This window comes from Leguminivora glycinivorella, chromosome 7, assembly GCF_023078275.1.
Source record: "Leguminivora glycinivorella isolate SPB_JAAS2020 chromosome 7, LegGlyc_1.1, whole genome shotgun sequence".
Lineage (NCBI taxonomy): Eukaryota > Metazoa > Arthropoda > Insecta > Lepidoptera > Tortricidae > Leguminivora > Leguminivora glycinivorella.
The window spans coordinates 13,428,097-13,446,281 of record NC_062977.1 but is presented as its reverse complement, the minus strand read 5'-3'; the positions used below and the strand labels follow the sequence as shown (position 1 = coordinate 13,446,281).

The 18,185-nt window shown below is 35.1% G+C and overlaps 1 protein-coding gene across 1 annotated transcript in view; it reads right to left on the bottom strand.

Moving 5' to 3' along the window:
• The window catches only part of LOC125228351 (G-protein coupled receptor dmsr-1-like), a 68,950-nt gene extending 54,875 nt beyond the window's left edge, over positions 1 to 14,075 (bottom strand). The window contains exon 1 of the mRNA XM_048132883.1: positions 13,747 to 14,075. The gene's annotated coding sequence lies outside the window, so the exon portion shown is untranslated. The remainder of the gene's footprint in view (positions 1 to 13,746) is intronic.
• Positions 14,076 to 18,185: the final 4,110 nt, after the last annotated feature.

Sequence of the window (18,185 nt, the reverse complement as noted above, 5' to 3'; positions counted from 1 at the left end):
CGTCCGTCCGCGGATAATCTCAGTAACCGTTAACACTAGAAAGCTGAAATTTGGTACCAATATGTATATCAATCACGCCAAAAAAGTGCACAAATAAAAAATGGAAAAAAATGTTTTATTAGGGTACTCCCCCTACATATAAAGTGGGGGCTGATTTTTTATTTCATTCCAACCCCAATGTGTAATATATTGTTGGATAGGTATTTAAAAATGAATAAGGGTTTACTAAGATCGTTTTTTGATAATATTAATATTTTCGGAAATAATCGCTCCTAAAGGAAAAAAAAGTGCGTCCCCCCCCTCTAACTTTTGAACCATACGTTTAAAAAATATGAAAAAAATTACAAAAGTAGAACTTTATAAAGACTTTCTAGGAAAATTAATTAGAACTTGATAGGTTCAGTAGTTTTTGAGAAAAATACTAATAAAACTACGGAACCCTACACTGAGCGTGGCCCGACACGCTCTTGGCCGGTTTTATTTTTTAATTGGTAATAACTTTGAGTCTAGAGGCGAAATACTTAGGGCCAGTTGCATCAACCACATTTGACAAACACATCATCGTCACGCAGCAGACGTCTATAGAACTTCCTATACAATAAAATTTTGCCATTGCTTTAACGGTGACAGACGGCTTGGTGCAACCGACCCTTAGCCTAACATTTCTAGACATTGTCAAAATGATCGTCAAGAGGGCAGCGTCGATTAATCTACTCCTCTAAAGAACTTGCACGGTCAGTCGCCAGATTCATTAATTGCAGAACCGAGGACCTGACAAATAAATATGCTAGCTTGTTTTTCACTTTTTGTTTCTCATGTGGAGTTGAAAGAATTGAAGAAATTGCTTGCTTTTTTTAACAATTTCCTCGAGCGGAAGTAAGCGCATCTACTAGCAGAGCACTTGAAGTGAAATGTCACAGATCACGCGACACTATTTTTTATTTATAATAAATTCTGAATGCACGCTACACCCCTTCTGCAATAGAGATCGGGTGGTCTATAAAAGTGGCTTGTACACTGGTTTATTTAGTATTTTATGAATTGTTGTAAGAAAGTACCGCAGTGTACCGTGACGACCTAGATACGTATCTACATACACCCAGAGACGTTGTGTTGTGAATCCGTTTTATCTGGGTGCAGAATCAAAGTGACTAACGTATGTCGAAAAACTGCATTAAAATGTACCAGGATGTCATCATCCTCCTTGCGTTATCCTGGCATTTGCCACGGCTCATGGGAGCCTGGGGTCCGCTTTGACAACTAATCCCAATATTTGACGTAGGCATTAGTTTTTACGAAAGCGACTGCCATCTGACCTCCCAACCCAAAGGGTAAACTACTAATACTACTACTTATTGGAATTAGTCCGGTTTCCTCACGATAAAATGTACCAAATACCAAATATACGAGTGCCACTTTCTGCTACATATCAAAAATTGTTAAATTTAGATTTACATATTCTTTAAACGATTATCATGTTGGCTAGGAACCCTGATACACTTATTAACTTTTATGAACTTGCTGCGTTCATAAAGCACATTTTCCAATGCAATCTTTATTAAACTTTTTACCTCGGTAATATCACACTTTATAGGGAAAGGTGGTTCTTCAGGCATGGCGAAAATAAAAACACAATAGCTGTATATTAGAGATTGGGCATACCAAGCCGCCCGTAATACCCCACACTTAACGGACCTCCTATTACATTACCCATAAAAACCATTATGTCTTATCGAAATTTGACACGTTCATCGTCTACAGGCAGGCAAGCATTGTCGCGCGATAAATGATTAAACATAAGGCCGTCCCTTTCGCACTCTTTGTAAGTGCGATAGGCACAGCCTGACATTGTTTATCGCGCGACCATGCTATCGGCCTATTGAATAGTGGTTATAAAATATAAGGTGTTACTTTATTAGTTGCGATTACATATCGTGAGTGCCATCGCGTTCCATGTACATGTACACACTTTACGCGAACAAAAATATCTATACAAAATAATAAAAAGAATCGAGTCGTTTTCAGATCGTATTTTGTTTGTGTAAGTGTGTAGACACTGTACCTCTAAATAAATAAATATAAAAAAAAAAAAACTTCTTCGAAAGAAAATTGAAGAAATGTCTTTTTTGGACATTCTTACACAGATTGACTGAGTCGCGTCCGAGTATAATTTTATAGCACGAAAGAGAAAATAAATAATTACCTAAGATATTTGTTTGGTTTCATCTAGACATAAAATTGGTTGTAAGAAAATAATAGTTACCTATTTATTTCAAAATCTTTCTGTCATTTCGTGACATTTTGCTGAGCGCTATTCAACTCTTTTTAGGGTTCCGTAGTCAACTAGGAACCCTTATAGTTTCGCCATGTCTGTCTGTCCGTCCGTCCGTCCGTCCGTCCGTCCGTCCGTCCGTCCGTCCGTCCGTCCGTCCGTCCGTCCGTCCGTCCGTCCGTCCGCGGATAATCTCAGTAACCGTTAGCACTAGAAAGCTGAAATTTGGTACCAATATATACATCAATCACGCCGACAAAGTGGTAAAATAAAAAGTGGAAAAAAATGTTTAGTTAGGGTACCCCCCGTACATGTAAAGTGGGGACTGATTTTTTGTTTCATTCCATCCCCAACGTGTGATATATTGTTGGATAGGTATTTAAAAATGAATAGGGGTTTACTAAGATTGTTTTTTGATAATATTAATATTTTCGGAAATAATCGCTGCTAAAGGAAAAAAAAGTGTGTCCCCCCCCTCTAACTTTTGAACCATATGTTTCAAAAATATGAAAAAAATCACAAAAGTAGAACTTTATAAAGACTTTCTAGGAAAATAGTTTTGAACTTGATAGGTTCAGTAGTTTTTGAGAAAAATACGGAAAACTACGGAACCCTACACTGAGCGTGGCCCGACACGCTCTTGGCCGGTTTTTGCAGTAATTATGCACTAGATGCCTCTACGTAACTAAGTACCTTGTTTTTATATTTTTTGCATCTCCTAAGCAATACCTTATTAATTTATAAAATCTAGATTTAGACTTTATAAACCTCTGGACCCAGAGGCCGTGAGTTCAAGTCTCACCCAAGGCAGACATTTTCCACTTTTAAATTTATTCTAGTGGCATCGATTGCGGACGTTTCTGCTAATCAGAAGTTAAAATCTAGATTTAGAGTTGGTACTTTGTACATAATTAGAACGTTTTATGTGAGACAAATCCTAACATGAAACTCAGACATTTTAAGTAAATTTGGTAGCTACACAGGTAGTTATAGTGACTACATATCAATATGTAGTCATACAGTCAAGTGTGGTCAGTTTAATATGTAGTTATACGCGATTAAGTCCCGATTTAAAAATAAATAAATCCGAGTTAAGTCCGGTGCTAAGTTATTTAAGACATTGTAATTACGAAACTCACTAGACATTCTCACTAGATATTCATTGCCAGAGATTTTTTCCCATTATATTAGAAGCTTAAGCATCGCTATTACCGTCCAATTCCTTTTTCATATCAACCCAGTCATGCGTAAGCAAATTCGGAAAGTCCTCGCTACGCCAGGGGCCTACCGCGAATCACGGACGAAGTTATTCCTCTGCGGGACTTGTGAATTCATAAATAAGTGCCACGTGAAGACGACACACGAGCGAAAATGCTGAAATTGAAACGGATCCCACCTTTCGTTTTGGGAATTTTAGTTAAATATACATAGGTACCCTTGTTAGTCAGTTAAAGGATAACTCGATTAAAAGATATTGCGAAATCGAGGTGTTGCTCTCGTCTGTTTCCTCCAAAACGTAACCAATCGGAACTAAATTTGAGAATCTAAATTGTAATGAAATTATCGGTGTGTTGGTTAATTGATCATCATCATCCTATTTGCGTTATCCCGGCATTTGCCACGGCTCATGGGAGCCTGGGGTCCGCTTTGACAACTAATCCCAAGATTTGGCGTAGGCACTAGTTTTACGAAAGTGACTGCCATCTGACCTTCAAACCCGAAGGGTAACTAGGCCTTTTTGGAATTAATCCAGTTTCCTCACGATGTTTTCCTTCACCGAAAAGCGCCTAGCAATTTCGCACATAAGTTCCAATAAACTCATTGGTACGAGCCGGGGTTCGCACCCGCAACCTCCTGATCGAAAGTCGCACGCTCTTACCGCTAGGCCACCAGCGCTTGTTGGTTAATTGATATCGATTTTGAATATCACGCCTTTCTTTGCGGCATGATCTATGAGGCCGTGTTTTGGAAATTTTTAATTGTTGTATTAATACAAACAATTAAGAATTGGCCTGTTGCGTCTTAAAGCTCCATAGCGAACGATACTCAAGTCTGTGTGACACCAATATTTGTATAACAGCGAGTTGGTGATTCGCAATAGGCCCTCTACGGGAAACGCAACGACATAATATTAAAAAAGCGTGATTGGTAATTCAATTACTTGTACTCGAGCTTTTGAAATACTGTACGTAATTCCGGTCGTATCCATCGCGCAGAAATCAATTTATACGCTTTGCTTACCTCTTATAGTTTAATGAATAGGAAACATGTTTACCTCCGTGTTCTATTATGCTATTTAGGTTTAATCGTCGCTTCCGATCTTTGTGTTTAATTTCATGCTTCAGTACAGTCTAAATAAACACAGTCTAAAATAAGGGTCACTCAAGAGATATTTTGAAAGACTTTTGACCGCCGCCCCAAATCTCAAGGTGGTTCTCAATTCATCTGTATGTTTTTTTGTTTGTTCCGCGATATCTCCGTCGTTACTAGACCGATTAAAAAAAATTATATGCATACAGATTGGTCCCATTTTTATTAAAACCCAGTTTGGTGATTTTTGTGTTTTTAAGAAGAGCATGCATTTACGTACGGAACAGTGACATTTGGTGTAGTGGAACTGCTGATGAAGATCAGAACGGAACTCCTTAAATCTGAACGGCACGCTTATAATGACTTAGGTAATTTTATAGGAACAGCATGGATTTACGTTCGAACAGCATTCATTTATTTGTTAGGAGATTTGTTATATTTGTTAAGCATATTATTGAGTTTTCAAGTAAATTTTTGTAAAGCTCGACTTCTTATAATCGGATATCGGATTCATGTGGAATTGAGGTATCCCGGTATACGTATATTCATTTGTGTTTCCATCAAAAAACAAAGATTTACATTAAAATCAGTTTTGAAAAATAAACTACACATTTCTACATAGTTAATCCAACATTCGCAAGTACCTTTCACCAGAACCCCAAAAGCGACGGTTTTTTTTTCTTAAAAATTATGACTGTGATGAATTGTGTGTGTCTTTGTATATATATTCAAATCAAACACTTCTTATACATCTGAAGAGTTATAGTGTGTATTAATTAGTACGTGATTCCGTCATCATCCTCATGAGTAACAATCAATGCAGCTGCGATATTATTAAGTATGAGCTGTTCATAGGTTACAAAATCCTAACCCTACCTTCCCTCTATATTCTGGAGGTAGCCAAACAGGTAAGATGTAACTTGGAACAGTTCCAGGCGGACGCTGTTGAACCCAAGTATCCCCTCAGACGCGGCCAGGAGCTCCGTGCGCCTCGAACCCGATTGGCAAAGGCTAAAAAGTGCCTCAACTTTATCGGTCCTAAAATATATAATAAAGTGCCCGAGGACATCAAGACCGCTAAAAGTAACAGCTTGTTCGTGTCAAAATTAAAATCCCTCTTAATCTCCGAAGCGTACTATGCTTTGCACGATTACTTGGGCAAGTAAATAAGTAAATAATAGCTAAACCTACTAACCTATTACAACGAATAGACAGAACATTCATACTCGAAATTTAACTTAAAAAAAAAACATGCATGTAAAATACCTACAGACTTTGCGATATGAACAGCAAATTATAAAACTATGGTTAGTACTATTTAATACTAGATTAAGTACCTACTATTATTATTTTTACCAATATGAATTGAAATATGATGATGTGACGTGTAAATTATTATTTATGAATAAATGATTGAATTGAATTATGCATAATACGCCTGGCCCAGTTAGGTTTTTCAGAATCGTCACATAATTCATGCAGATAACAATTCTGTAAATCGCCGTTATGAATTCATATTATCCCCTTTTTACTTCAGTTAACACAGACCAAAATAGAAAATAATTTATTGTTCTTTGAATTGCATAGAACTACAGGAATTTTAATTATCAGTGAATAGTGTAGCCCAACACTTGTTAGTCTCGAGTTCTTTTAGCGCGATAACTGGCGCATGCAAGGCAATCTCGGGGATCCTGTCGGCAATAAATTTACTTTAATTAAGTCGCTTGTTTATCTCCTAGACATAAAAGATCAGCTGTTGGTGGAGCAAGTGGTCCGATTTCTAATTCTAATCAACTCTGTTGCGATGTGTAATATAATATTTAATCACCCGGACCCATCTTCGATATGCGTAGACTGGTGTAACTTGTCGATCTCGTGTTGATGTGCGAAAAATAATTACGTGTCGAATTGCTGCCATCACTGGACAAAATTTCACGTTTAGCAGTCTACAGTCAGGTGGCAATAAAACTAAACCATTCCAAATTCCAAATTAAACCGTAGTCATAAAACCAAGTAGATTTTAAATATTATAGGACATTCTTACACAGATTGACTGAGTCACAGAATCAAACAATAGAATCAATATGTGGTAAAAATGATTTCCCGTTGATGCGGCATTAAACAGATGTACGTGTCGAATAAGGCCCCCGGTTAACGCGTGTGTGAAAATGCTTGATGTTTCATACCAATTTATTACCAATTCGTACGAAGTTTTATTTGATGAACCCACGCTATATTATGTCTTTGAAGAGGTTTCGGCGCTGGGTTAATTAAACTACAGGGAACTTTTGTAATTACATTCTATCCGTCTGCTTGTAACATCCTGTGGGGTTAATTCATTAGGAAATTGCGAAAATTCGCAGAAAATTTGCGGAAGTCTAACTCGCATGCCTCTCGTGTAAATCATCACGAGTGGCAATTCAACAAACCACACAACGGTGGTTTGGCAGAAGAATTAATCTAATTACTTGTGAGCACTATTCCTATTTTTTTGCTATTTTTTATTGGAACCTACACGGTCATTTTATTATTAGTTCGAATGATAAGGATCTGAGAGTCTTGAATCGATTTATCTGATCGACTAGGGAACAAGTATTTTTTTTTTATTGAGTATGTTTTGATTTGTTTTATTTATAATCACACTACTATACTTATATAAGTTATAAAGTGAAGTAGATAACAGACACGAAAGGAAATCAGGCAACTCCATCAGTGGCCGAGCCAAGTATGGAACCCGGGTCTCTTTTTCAGTTTTTGTATATATTTCAGTTTATAGCTGACATATGTATTTATTTCAAATGTGTCAAGTAATAAATTAGACGAGAAAAAAGTAATAAGGGCAATACCGGTAAGGGGAAGTGTGTCTGGCCTTCATATTTGACCATTTTACTCATTGTCCCAAGTACTTTTTCTACTTGCTACTCATTATTAGTGCTAAATGTATGAACTCTCAATAAACACTGATCATTGGTTTAAACACGCCTTTGAAGGCCAGACACACAATTTACCTTATGACACACTTATCCGTACTGACCTTACAGAAGAATAATAATAATTTACTCTTTTTGTTGTGTCACATGATTCACAAGAATTTGAACACTTCTCTAATAGGGTTTTACAGGATGGGACGACCCCAAAACATTTATCTAAGGAACGGCTCGATCGGGATAAAAAAGGAACCTTCTCGAGTGATCCGTTCATCAAGTGAGTGCTAGCCTTTGACCGCTTCTATGAGAGTGGGAGTCAAAGAGCAAGAGTAGTTTTTGCATGTAAATATAAAAGTATATTTCAGGCTAAGCAATCAATTTGTCAAAGTAATCTATAGAGGTACTTTAGAAAATTCAGTGTCTGCAATGTTTCTTTTTTCTTTTCTTTACACTGAGAGAAAATACAACCAGTTTAATTCATGTTCGTTCAACAAGTTTTTTGGTTAAAATAGCGCCTACGTGCTCTTTGGTTCAAACAACAAGCTACTTGTCATTTGAATCGGCAATATATTTGAATCAACAAGTCGATTTTATAAAAACAACCTGACACATATTGTTTTAAACATACGTTTGGCTCATTCAAACGGATAAACCGCAACAAGTCGAACTTGTTAAATTCACAATGCAAATTTCTCTCAGTGTAAAGAAGTTATAATGCAATGTTCAAGCAAGTACCTATCAGTATTCCAATATTTTCTTTTGCAGTACAAGTATTGAAACTAACCCAAAATTGACATTTTCAGTCAGTAACTACTTAGTAATAAACAGCTGTATTTTAGTCCTAGGTATTTGTCTTACTCCCGAGTAAAGTTTTATTAATTAAGTATGAGAGATCAATTACGATCACAATCAATCAATTAATTAAGATCACTTTTTATGAACTCGTACAATACAGGTACAAAGTGACCCAATTACGTTGTCCTCGAGTGAAAAACTAGTGATGTGAATTATTGCTGACCTAGGCCTAATCAGTCAAAAAGACAAAAGGGTACATCAAATGACTTTTTATGTAGGAGTTTGACGATATAGCTACAGCCAGCAAACTATTAGCAGCTCCCTTGCAAATAAAAATGTATACATAAATACTAAACGGTTTTGATGACTGTACATACGATTGCCATCTTAGCAATGTGTGTCTAAGAAGTTAATTGTAAACCAATGTACTGTATTGGATTGGACCCTGCGCTTGAAGTGGCATGAAAATAGCCCGCCAAAATTGTTTTCAGTTTGTTTTAATTAAACGAATTTCATCATCGTTTATTTTTTATTTTAGCTTCTTAATTAATACGCCTTTAATAATTTTAATCACTTAGAAACAATGAACAGGTCACAGTAGGAAGGGTATGTTTAAATTTAGAATATGAATAACTTCCTCAAGGTACTTCGTAGCCGTCGCTCTTTAGATTCAAATAATATAAATATATATTTTGGCTAAGTCCATAGTCAACAACTTCAATTTCAGTTTGTTTTTGTCACCGTAACATGTGATAGTGTAAACGTTACGCAAAATACATCATATAATTCATGAAGAAAGTCAAATAGCCACTAACCAAAAATTACTTACGTACATTTTCCGTAATATTTACGTAAACGTATTGTAAAACGTATTAATTAATGGTAGAGGCTCTTTAAATAACTTAAATAATAAATATTCTTAATATTTAAATAAATATTGTTAATATTTCTTTAGATAACTTAAATAATAAATATGAAATACGAGTAGTATTTAAAACAATCTGTCGGGTAGTGTTTTGAAAAACCTATTACCATTTCTGGGAATTCGCCACTTTACGCACTTTTATAGTAATACAGTGAGCTGCGAAATTGCATGGAGAAACTATGAATGAATTCATTGATTAATTCGTCATCGTCATGTACTTTTGCTACCTATTACCGCCTGCGAATAAATAAAACCTACTAGGTACCTACATTATAAATGAATATTAATATAGTGCTACACATTTCCAATTAAAACTTTTAATGACATAAAAATCGTTTAAATTATCCACAGAAACCAGCTTGGTCTTAAATAAAATAGAATTAAAAAAGCCAGTTATTCCAAGAAAACTCACTTTAACTGAGTGCTTACGGCAGGTAGGTATCATTTCAACCGTGCGTGTAGAGCTCACTCTGCGATTCATAGCTTTATTTTTCCCGACGACAGAGCAATTTACTTTGGTACATAAATAAATAAAAAATCTACTTTATGTTTTTGGTTTTATAATTTCATCAATTTAATTTGATACAAAAGTGGTCTCTTAGATAATTGATTTACTTTGATATTCCTTTTTAATTTCAATTAATTAATTCGTTTCTATTTTTTTAATATAAAGTATTGAGATTAATTCAAAACGTTATTTGCCAAGTACCTATGTACTTGTGCTAAACTAGAGTCAGTGATAAAGGAAATAAGAGGAAATAAGAACATACTCGTACCTACGGCCATCATTGACCGCGTCAAGTATAATCCCCTGTGCACCACTTTAGATAGTTAGGTACAAACTGCAATATCACTTGGGCCCCGACTTCATAAATATGCATCCACACATGAATAATCTCGAAGTTGAACGCATCCGTGCCGCACCCGGCTCCGTATTCATCAAGTCAGCACTATCAGTCACAAATTCTGTCAAAATCTTGATCTTCTGTCAGAAATTTGACAATCCATATGACAGTAAAGGCTTATTTATTTTGTACATTACATTATTAAGGATAATGAGACATTAAATCAATCTGCAGGGAGGGCAGTAGCGTCGGTCGTCAAATTCTAGTCACCTGTTTCAAACGATGTAGTGTGCCGTGCGTTGGGTGCACAGCACAATATAGGTCGCGCGTATAATTATAACAAATCCCTCAATTCTCTTAAACACAAGTCAACAAATTACTGTCCCTTGAAAATTAAAACTACCTCACCTTTGAGGTTTTTACAGTTTTTTGAAGGCACAAATTCTTCCAAAAACCAAGCTTGTCGCGGGTTATCCTATTTATTATATATGACAGTTCCTTACTCGCTTTTTAAGGACTTAATTTGAAGAAAAAAAATGAAATAAGAAACATTTGACATTCATAGTTTCTCCTTACAAAATGAACTGTCATAAGGATCATCATAGCCCGCATCATCTACAGTCAACGAGCATTAGCCACGCGAGTGCATCCTGACGAGACAAGTTCATGAATTGGTTTCGCCTCCACCAGTAAATATGAAAGGTAGATATGTGGATTACGCCAAGACAGTCGTGATAATCAGTCTATCTAAACTTAGAAATCCAACGAAATAGAAATGGACACTTTGTGTTCGTTCATCCTATACATACCTTGAAACGACCAACCTCGTATAATTATGCTTATACGAGGCAACTTGAAGACATATTTAATAGATCATAGACCTTACTATAACTTGGACGAATACTTTGGCAAAATATTTGATTGACATAGATAATTTTATTTTAATTTTTATTGTTTTAAACTATTTGATTCAATTAATGTGACAAATTGTATCAATTTTTGTAGGGTGAGGTTGCCAACAATGAGCCACCAAAAATTTAAATCTTAATAAGTCAGTCAAAATAGGTCCAAATTCAATTTTTTTTATTCAGTGCATTTGTTATTTATCTAGCTTTAAATTTTCATCATTATTTTTTAATAAAACTGAATAGAAGTCGAGATATTTTAGTTTTTTTAAAAGATGAACAATGGCTCATTGTGTACAATCTCTGGTACAGACTGAACCGGTACTATGTATTCAATGAACCGGCCTAGTACACAATGAACCTACCATTATATAATTGCATAGTTTTTGATAAATAATTGCAAAATATACAAACTGATTTAGGTAAATATGGGGCAATTTAATAAATACAACATTTACAATGTCAAAAATGCTTATTTATTTAAACTAAGAGTAGTTTACTAATGTAATCGTCACAATATTCTTCGTTATATGAAAAATAAAGTCTTGCACTTCAAAAAACTTAAATAATATATGTATTATCATATATTTTTGTACTATATAGTAACGTTATATTAGATATATTTATATTAACTCTTAAACATGGCAAAAGTTGTACAAAATAGATCTTCCAAAGGCTAACTAGAGAATTACCTAGAGAAGCTCCTGGTTCATTGAGTACTCTAGCGTTGTGGTTCAATGTGTGCTAGATATACATTTTCACTTTTTAAATTCGGTAAAAAATAAACGGCACAAGAAAGCCGCATCAGTGAATGTCAAAAAGATAGAGAAATAGTCACTCCGCACAACTGATTAATTAGATAAATCAAACATAACTACATTCTGAGAAAATAAAAAAACTAAATACTTAATTTTTTTCTGTTTTCTTGTCCAAAATCACAAAATACTTCACTACACGTGCAATTTCAACGCGGACCGGCTGCCGACTGGGGAGCGAGCGGGGGAACCTTAGCGGCGCGTGCCTATGTTCGCAGTGCAGTTTGGCAACGTCGCATTTTCGAATAAAACCGTTGGTTCCTTGTGTACCACTGGTTCTCTGTTGCCCACCTTACCCTATTGTAATTTTATCATATCTATGTTCTAATTTTTATATTATGTATGTACATAAAAACATTTGTAAATTTAAGAAAAACTGTGATGTACATAATATAAACACTAGAAATAAGCATAAGCTTGCAGTGCCCTTCACTCGGCTCCATAAAATTAAAAAATCATTCATGGGTAATTGTGTAAGATTTTATAACAAACTTCCTAATGCCATCACTGAACTGTCTTTTAATCGATTTAAACATTATGTAAAGCGTATACTGATCTCTAAAGCCTACTACAGCACACAAGACTACATGAATGATGAAACACCGTGGGATACAAGTATTGTTGAAAACCATTAATTATATAGCTTATTAATGATGATAATTATTGATAATTCAATGTATTTTTATACAATTTTTTTGACATTTAGAATTTATTCTAGAAGTTTTTATACTAGTATTTTTTTATACAATTTAGATTGATATCATTTTATTAAATCAATGTAGTTTTAAAACAATATTGTTTATTGCACCAATAAATTGCTCTGATATTTAGAATAAGATGAATATTGTACACTGTTGACAATTTAAAAGTGCTTATTGTAAGCCTATTTGAATAAAGAATATTTTTGATTTGATTTGATTGATTGATATACTTATTCATCATTTTATCGAATCGTTTTAAATTTTACACTATGAATTGTTTAATGTTATAATGTGAATTTTATTAATACCTTTTTGAGATGAATATTCCTACATACCTATTTGGTTTAGTTTAGCTTAAGATTCTGCACTACTGCATGGATTTCCTTATTGGCAATAAAGCTTTGAGTATTGAGTATATACTACTCTAATGATTTTGATAAAATTTGGTATATTGTGGGTTTTCGGCGATGAAATATATTGTATTAGTTACCCAGATCTCATGTCTGAGAAGACGCGCGTTTTTGAGTTTTATGTTTTCTAAACCAAATTCGGTCTCCCAGATATTTGAAGTTGAATTAGATTCCTTTTTTTACATTACCTTCTTTGAAAGTTTCCGTTTAATTTAAATTAAATAACTGTTACGATTTGAGACTTAATACCTATATTTTATTTTATTATAACTATACTACGATTTAAGGACTGCATAAAGCGTGACTTGGTTGCTTTCGGCATCGACTGTAACACGTGGGAGGAACTTGCATCTAACCGCAATGAGTGGAGAAGTATCGTCTCAAAAGGTAGAGAAACCCATGACAACACCTGATTTCAAGGCTAGCCGTAAAGCGTGCAAAAAGACACAACCGCGATACTGTCTCCTCGGCGATTGGATCTCAATTTAAATGTAAGAAATGCGGACGTTCATGTCGCTCCCGGATAGGTCTCTATAGTCACGAGAGGAGTTGTCTCTCGCATTCAGACGCTGTTTAAATCATCTGTCAAGATGTACGAGGCCTTATGATATGATGATAACTATACATAGGTACATAAATAAACCACCTCATTACAGTCATTACCGTTCAAAATATTGTGGTCGCTTAAATCATTATTTAACAAACATCAAACATTCCGTAAGTTAAAAATTAAAGAGTCTACCCACTTATTTACTTTGTAGAGTCTACTGTGAGCCCGGAATGTTTCATATAAAATTCATAAGAGGTAAATTAATAATTGTGCTACAATTTGTACACTTACCTAATAAAAAAAACAATGGAGCACGTTTCGTTTTATCTCAATGTTACTTCAACATCACTCAAACTGTCTTCGCACTGGGGTCACAAGAAAAACATAGGCATTAACATCAACAAAAGTTCATTTTTGGTTGTTTATTCGAAAATCCCGCTTCGAATGTTAACGAGGCCACTGGGATAAAGTTGGATGACAACATTTCATAATTTTGCTGGCGCGAGAGTGTCGTGTCCAGAATTATTCACGTGTTCGGGTACGAGTGCGGACGAGCGGCGGAGCGGGCGCGCCGCGCGACGGCCGATATCAAGTGAGTGGCGGAGTGCCGGTGCCACCGCCACGACTGCCACGAGCTTGCTAGCCGCATTCGTCCGCCCGGCGAACTTGCCAGCCCACGCTCGCCTCCATACCTACCCATTCCCAAAAATCCCTCGCCATTCATTAACAAAAATTAAACAATTAAAACTGTAAAGTTCACTGTATTTTTTAATAATGCTGAAAAGTTCATAGAAACCAAGTGGTTTAGTTGGCATATTAAAATATATACGTCCATATTATATGACAATGATCAATGTTTAGTAATTACTTAGGTTGATTAAACTATTCATTTTAGTTTTACTGTAGGTGAAAAACATAAGTAAATGACCTGTTGTACGTGTGTCTTGTGTAGTATGTGCGTATATTTAGATTTTCCATTTTTTTCAATTTAAAATAATTTAACGTTTGGTTTGCAAACTAATTATTTGATAATATTGTAAATATTTGAATAATTGTCAAAGGATTTGTTTATTTATTTATTTATTATTTATTTATTTATTATTCTTCGGAGAACCAACAGCTATTAATACAGGAAGGTTAACTTAATTAGGTTACAAAAAGCCAATTACAGGTTCCCACCAATAGTAACATACTGGGAGTTATTAGGTGGTTTACACTATCACATTGCAATACTAAGCAACCTACTTAATCTAACTAGATTTTAAACAAAACAAAACAAAAAATATCATGCTTAAATGACACACTCGCTTTAAAAAACTACAGTCATCGGGTAGGGCAAGCTCACTCAAAGCTATTGTTCACTAGATTACGCCGCACAGATTGGATATTACTGTTAAAAATGTCTATGTCTAAGTTTTTCGTTAACTTATTTAAACTTTTACTCGCACGTATTAAAAAACTGTTTTGCCGGTAGTTGCGCGTACAGATGGGAATAGAAAGGGGAGGAAAGTGTCTCTTGGATCTAGATGGAGTATTGAAAGAAAGTTCAGCTAGCAAATCGGGGCAGTCCACGTTCCCATTGGTTATGTTTAAAATATAAATTATGTCCGCAATGTCACGACGTCTATTTAGAGGAATGAGATGGTGTTTTTTACATATGTTAATATAGTTGGAGGAACTATATGGAGTATTCAATTTAAAACAAAGGAACTTAATAAATTTTCTTTGAATGCGTTCTATTCGGTCGATATACGTATGATAACGAGGGTTCCAAATTTGTGATGCATATTCAAGCTTGCTTCTTACATATGCGCAGTAAAGAATTTTAATAGTTTTAGCTTGGGTGAAGTGTGTAGAACTCCGTATAATGAATCCTAATGTTTTTGAAGCGTTAGATATAATATTTTCAATATGTGAGTCAAATAAAAGTTTTGAATCATGCGTCACCCCCAGATCTCTCATAGATTGGACCCTTTTGAGTGGTTGATTTTTTATTAAGTATGAGGTATGAATTACGTTGCGTTGTCGAGAGAAGGTTAAAGTAAAGCACTTGGATGGGTTGAGTTCCAATTTATTTGATTGGCAGTATGATTCAAGGCGTATAAGGTCATCTTGGATTAAAGCAGAATCGTGAATAGAGTTTACTTTAGCAAATATTTTCATATCGTCTGCAAAACTCAGTAATTTAGAAAAAACAAAGCAGTCACTAATGTCATTGACAAAAATGTTGAATAAAAGGGGCCCTAACAACGAACCTTGAGGGACGCCACTTGGAACAGTAATCCAACTAGATACATAATTATTAATAACAACAGCCTGTGATCTTTTGTCAATATACGAAATAAACCACCGCAACAGGTCTCCATGTATTCCCATGTTATAAAGCTTGAGAATTAACAGTCCATGGTCAATCCTATCGAACGCCTTGCTATAATCCGTGTAGATTACGTCAACTTGACTACCTTTAGTCATCGCCTCAGTAACAAAGTTATTTAGCAGTATCAGATTTGAGACAGTAGATCTTCGTTGAAGGAAGCCATGTTGAGTAGGACTAAAATGGTTCTTGACAGCTCCATAGACCTGACGATAAACTATTTTCTCCAAAACCTTAGAGATAATACACAACTTAGAAATTGGCCGGTAGTTGCATATATCGGTTTTTGAGCCTTTTTTGTGGACCGGTGTAATAAAGGCTGATTTCCACAGTGACGGCACAGAGCACTCAGCAAAGGAGCGCTTAAACAACAAGTATATCGGTTCAACGATAGTTTTTGCACAATTTATCAGAATTTGACTTGGCAAATCATCTGGACCCGCCGATTTTGATGGATCAAGTGACAGTAACAGTCGAGTGAGTTCATCACGATTGACAACAATTCGAGATATGTGAGAGGCGGAGTTAAACGCAGACTCGACAGGTGATATTGGGTTGGTACTTGGTGCTGAAAAAGTAGTATGGAAATACTCGGAGAATGCCTCACATATATCTGAACCTGAATTGACCGAACGGTTACCATATTTTAAACAACTAGGTACACCGTGGGAAGTAGAGCGTGACTTCATGAATGTCCAAAATTGTTTAGGGTCCTTGGAAATGTTTTCTTCAACGCGTTGAATATAATTAGAAAAACAGTCAGTCTCAAGCTTTTTAACTCTGTCCCTCTGGAAATGAAATGAAATTAAATCAGATTTGTTACCATATATCTTATATTTTTTTAAGTATTTAGTCTTTTCTTTAATAGCTTTTTTAAGCGCCGGCGAATACCACTTTGGAAATGAGTCGTTATGTATTTTCTTACTAGGTATGTATTTATTTCTGAGTTGTTTAATTATAAAATAGAAATACTCAACTGAATCATTTAGCGAGCGCCGTGAGAATTCTTCTTCCCAATTGATAATAGTTAATTCAATATTAATTGAATCGTAGTCACCTTTATTATAAAAATACTTTGTTAGAGGAGCTGGCTTAAGACAGCTAATTACAGCGTATTTAATCGATATTAAAAGTGCTTTATGGTAGGGATCAATAGGTACCAGGGGGTCAAAACATTCTGTTACGCAAACAATATCATTCGACAGAACAAGGTCCAGCAATTTACCGTGGTGGTTGAGTACACCGTTATACTGACTTAAATTGCATGTATTTAACTCGTCTATTAAAGTGCACTCATCATTAGTTTTATAATTTGACGGGGACATTGACGAATCCTGCGCAGTCCATGTGATATTGCTGAGGTTAAAATCACCTATTATTAGAAATTTATCATTGCAGTTACATAAAATTGCATCACTAAGTTTAGTTAAATAATTTGACAACTGTTGGGAAAACGTATATCCATTATTTTGTTTACATAGATATAGGACACATAAATGAAGTTTAATTAATGTATTACGACACCCTTTAATGGATAACGTAACCCAGAGGTCCTCGGCTGATGAGTGGAAGGTAGGCTGCGGAACGACCGCCAATTCCCTACGAGTCGCAATGATAACACCGCCACCGCGGTTGTTGTTAAACAAAACGGTTTCATGAATATAGATAGAGTCAACTAAAAGTTAGCAAAGAAAAACTAAGTTTAATAACTCAGGAAGAATGCAAAAATGTTTTCTTACATACAATGAAGAAGGAGCAAAAGTATCAATGCCAAGAATTGCAAATAGATGCAAGAGCGAAGAATTTCATTGTAAGTATTTCCTCAGAAGATAATGACAGTGACATTGTTTCTGTACTAGTCCACTGATGAAAATGACGATACCTAGATGGCGAGAAATAGAGGTAAAAAAAATACAGTATTTTTTAATAACTCATATGAAATATTAATATACGATTTAAGGTAATTTCAGATGAACAATGGAAAAATAAAAATAAAGTAAGTCACAACAGAAAACATCGGCGTACAATATCAGCGCAATAAGCCTACGTAACTGACAACAAGTAAACAGAATTGTTTACTAATAGTTAAAACAAAAAACTATTTAAATAAAAAGCCAAAAAACAAAGAATATCGTCGTGCCCGCTATGAAGTGTCCGTATGCTGTGACATTTAAATTAATTTGCATATCTATATTTACTTCATACCCGTTTGTTAATACCCTAACTCTTATTTTCGACTATTAATTAAAGAGCTTATCAGTATACTTAAACACATATTTTCCTCAAATCTTGACGTTAAGATTTGTGGCAACTAATATGTGTTGTAGTGGAGCTCATAGTGAAAATAAAACGTTAA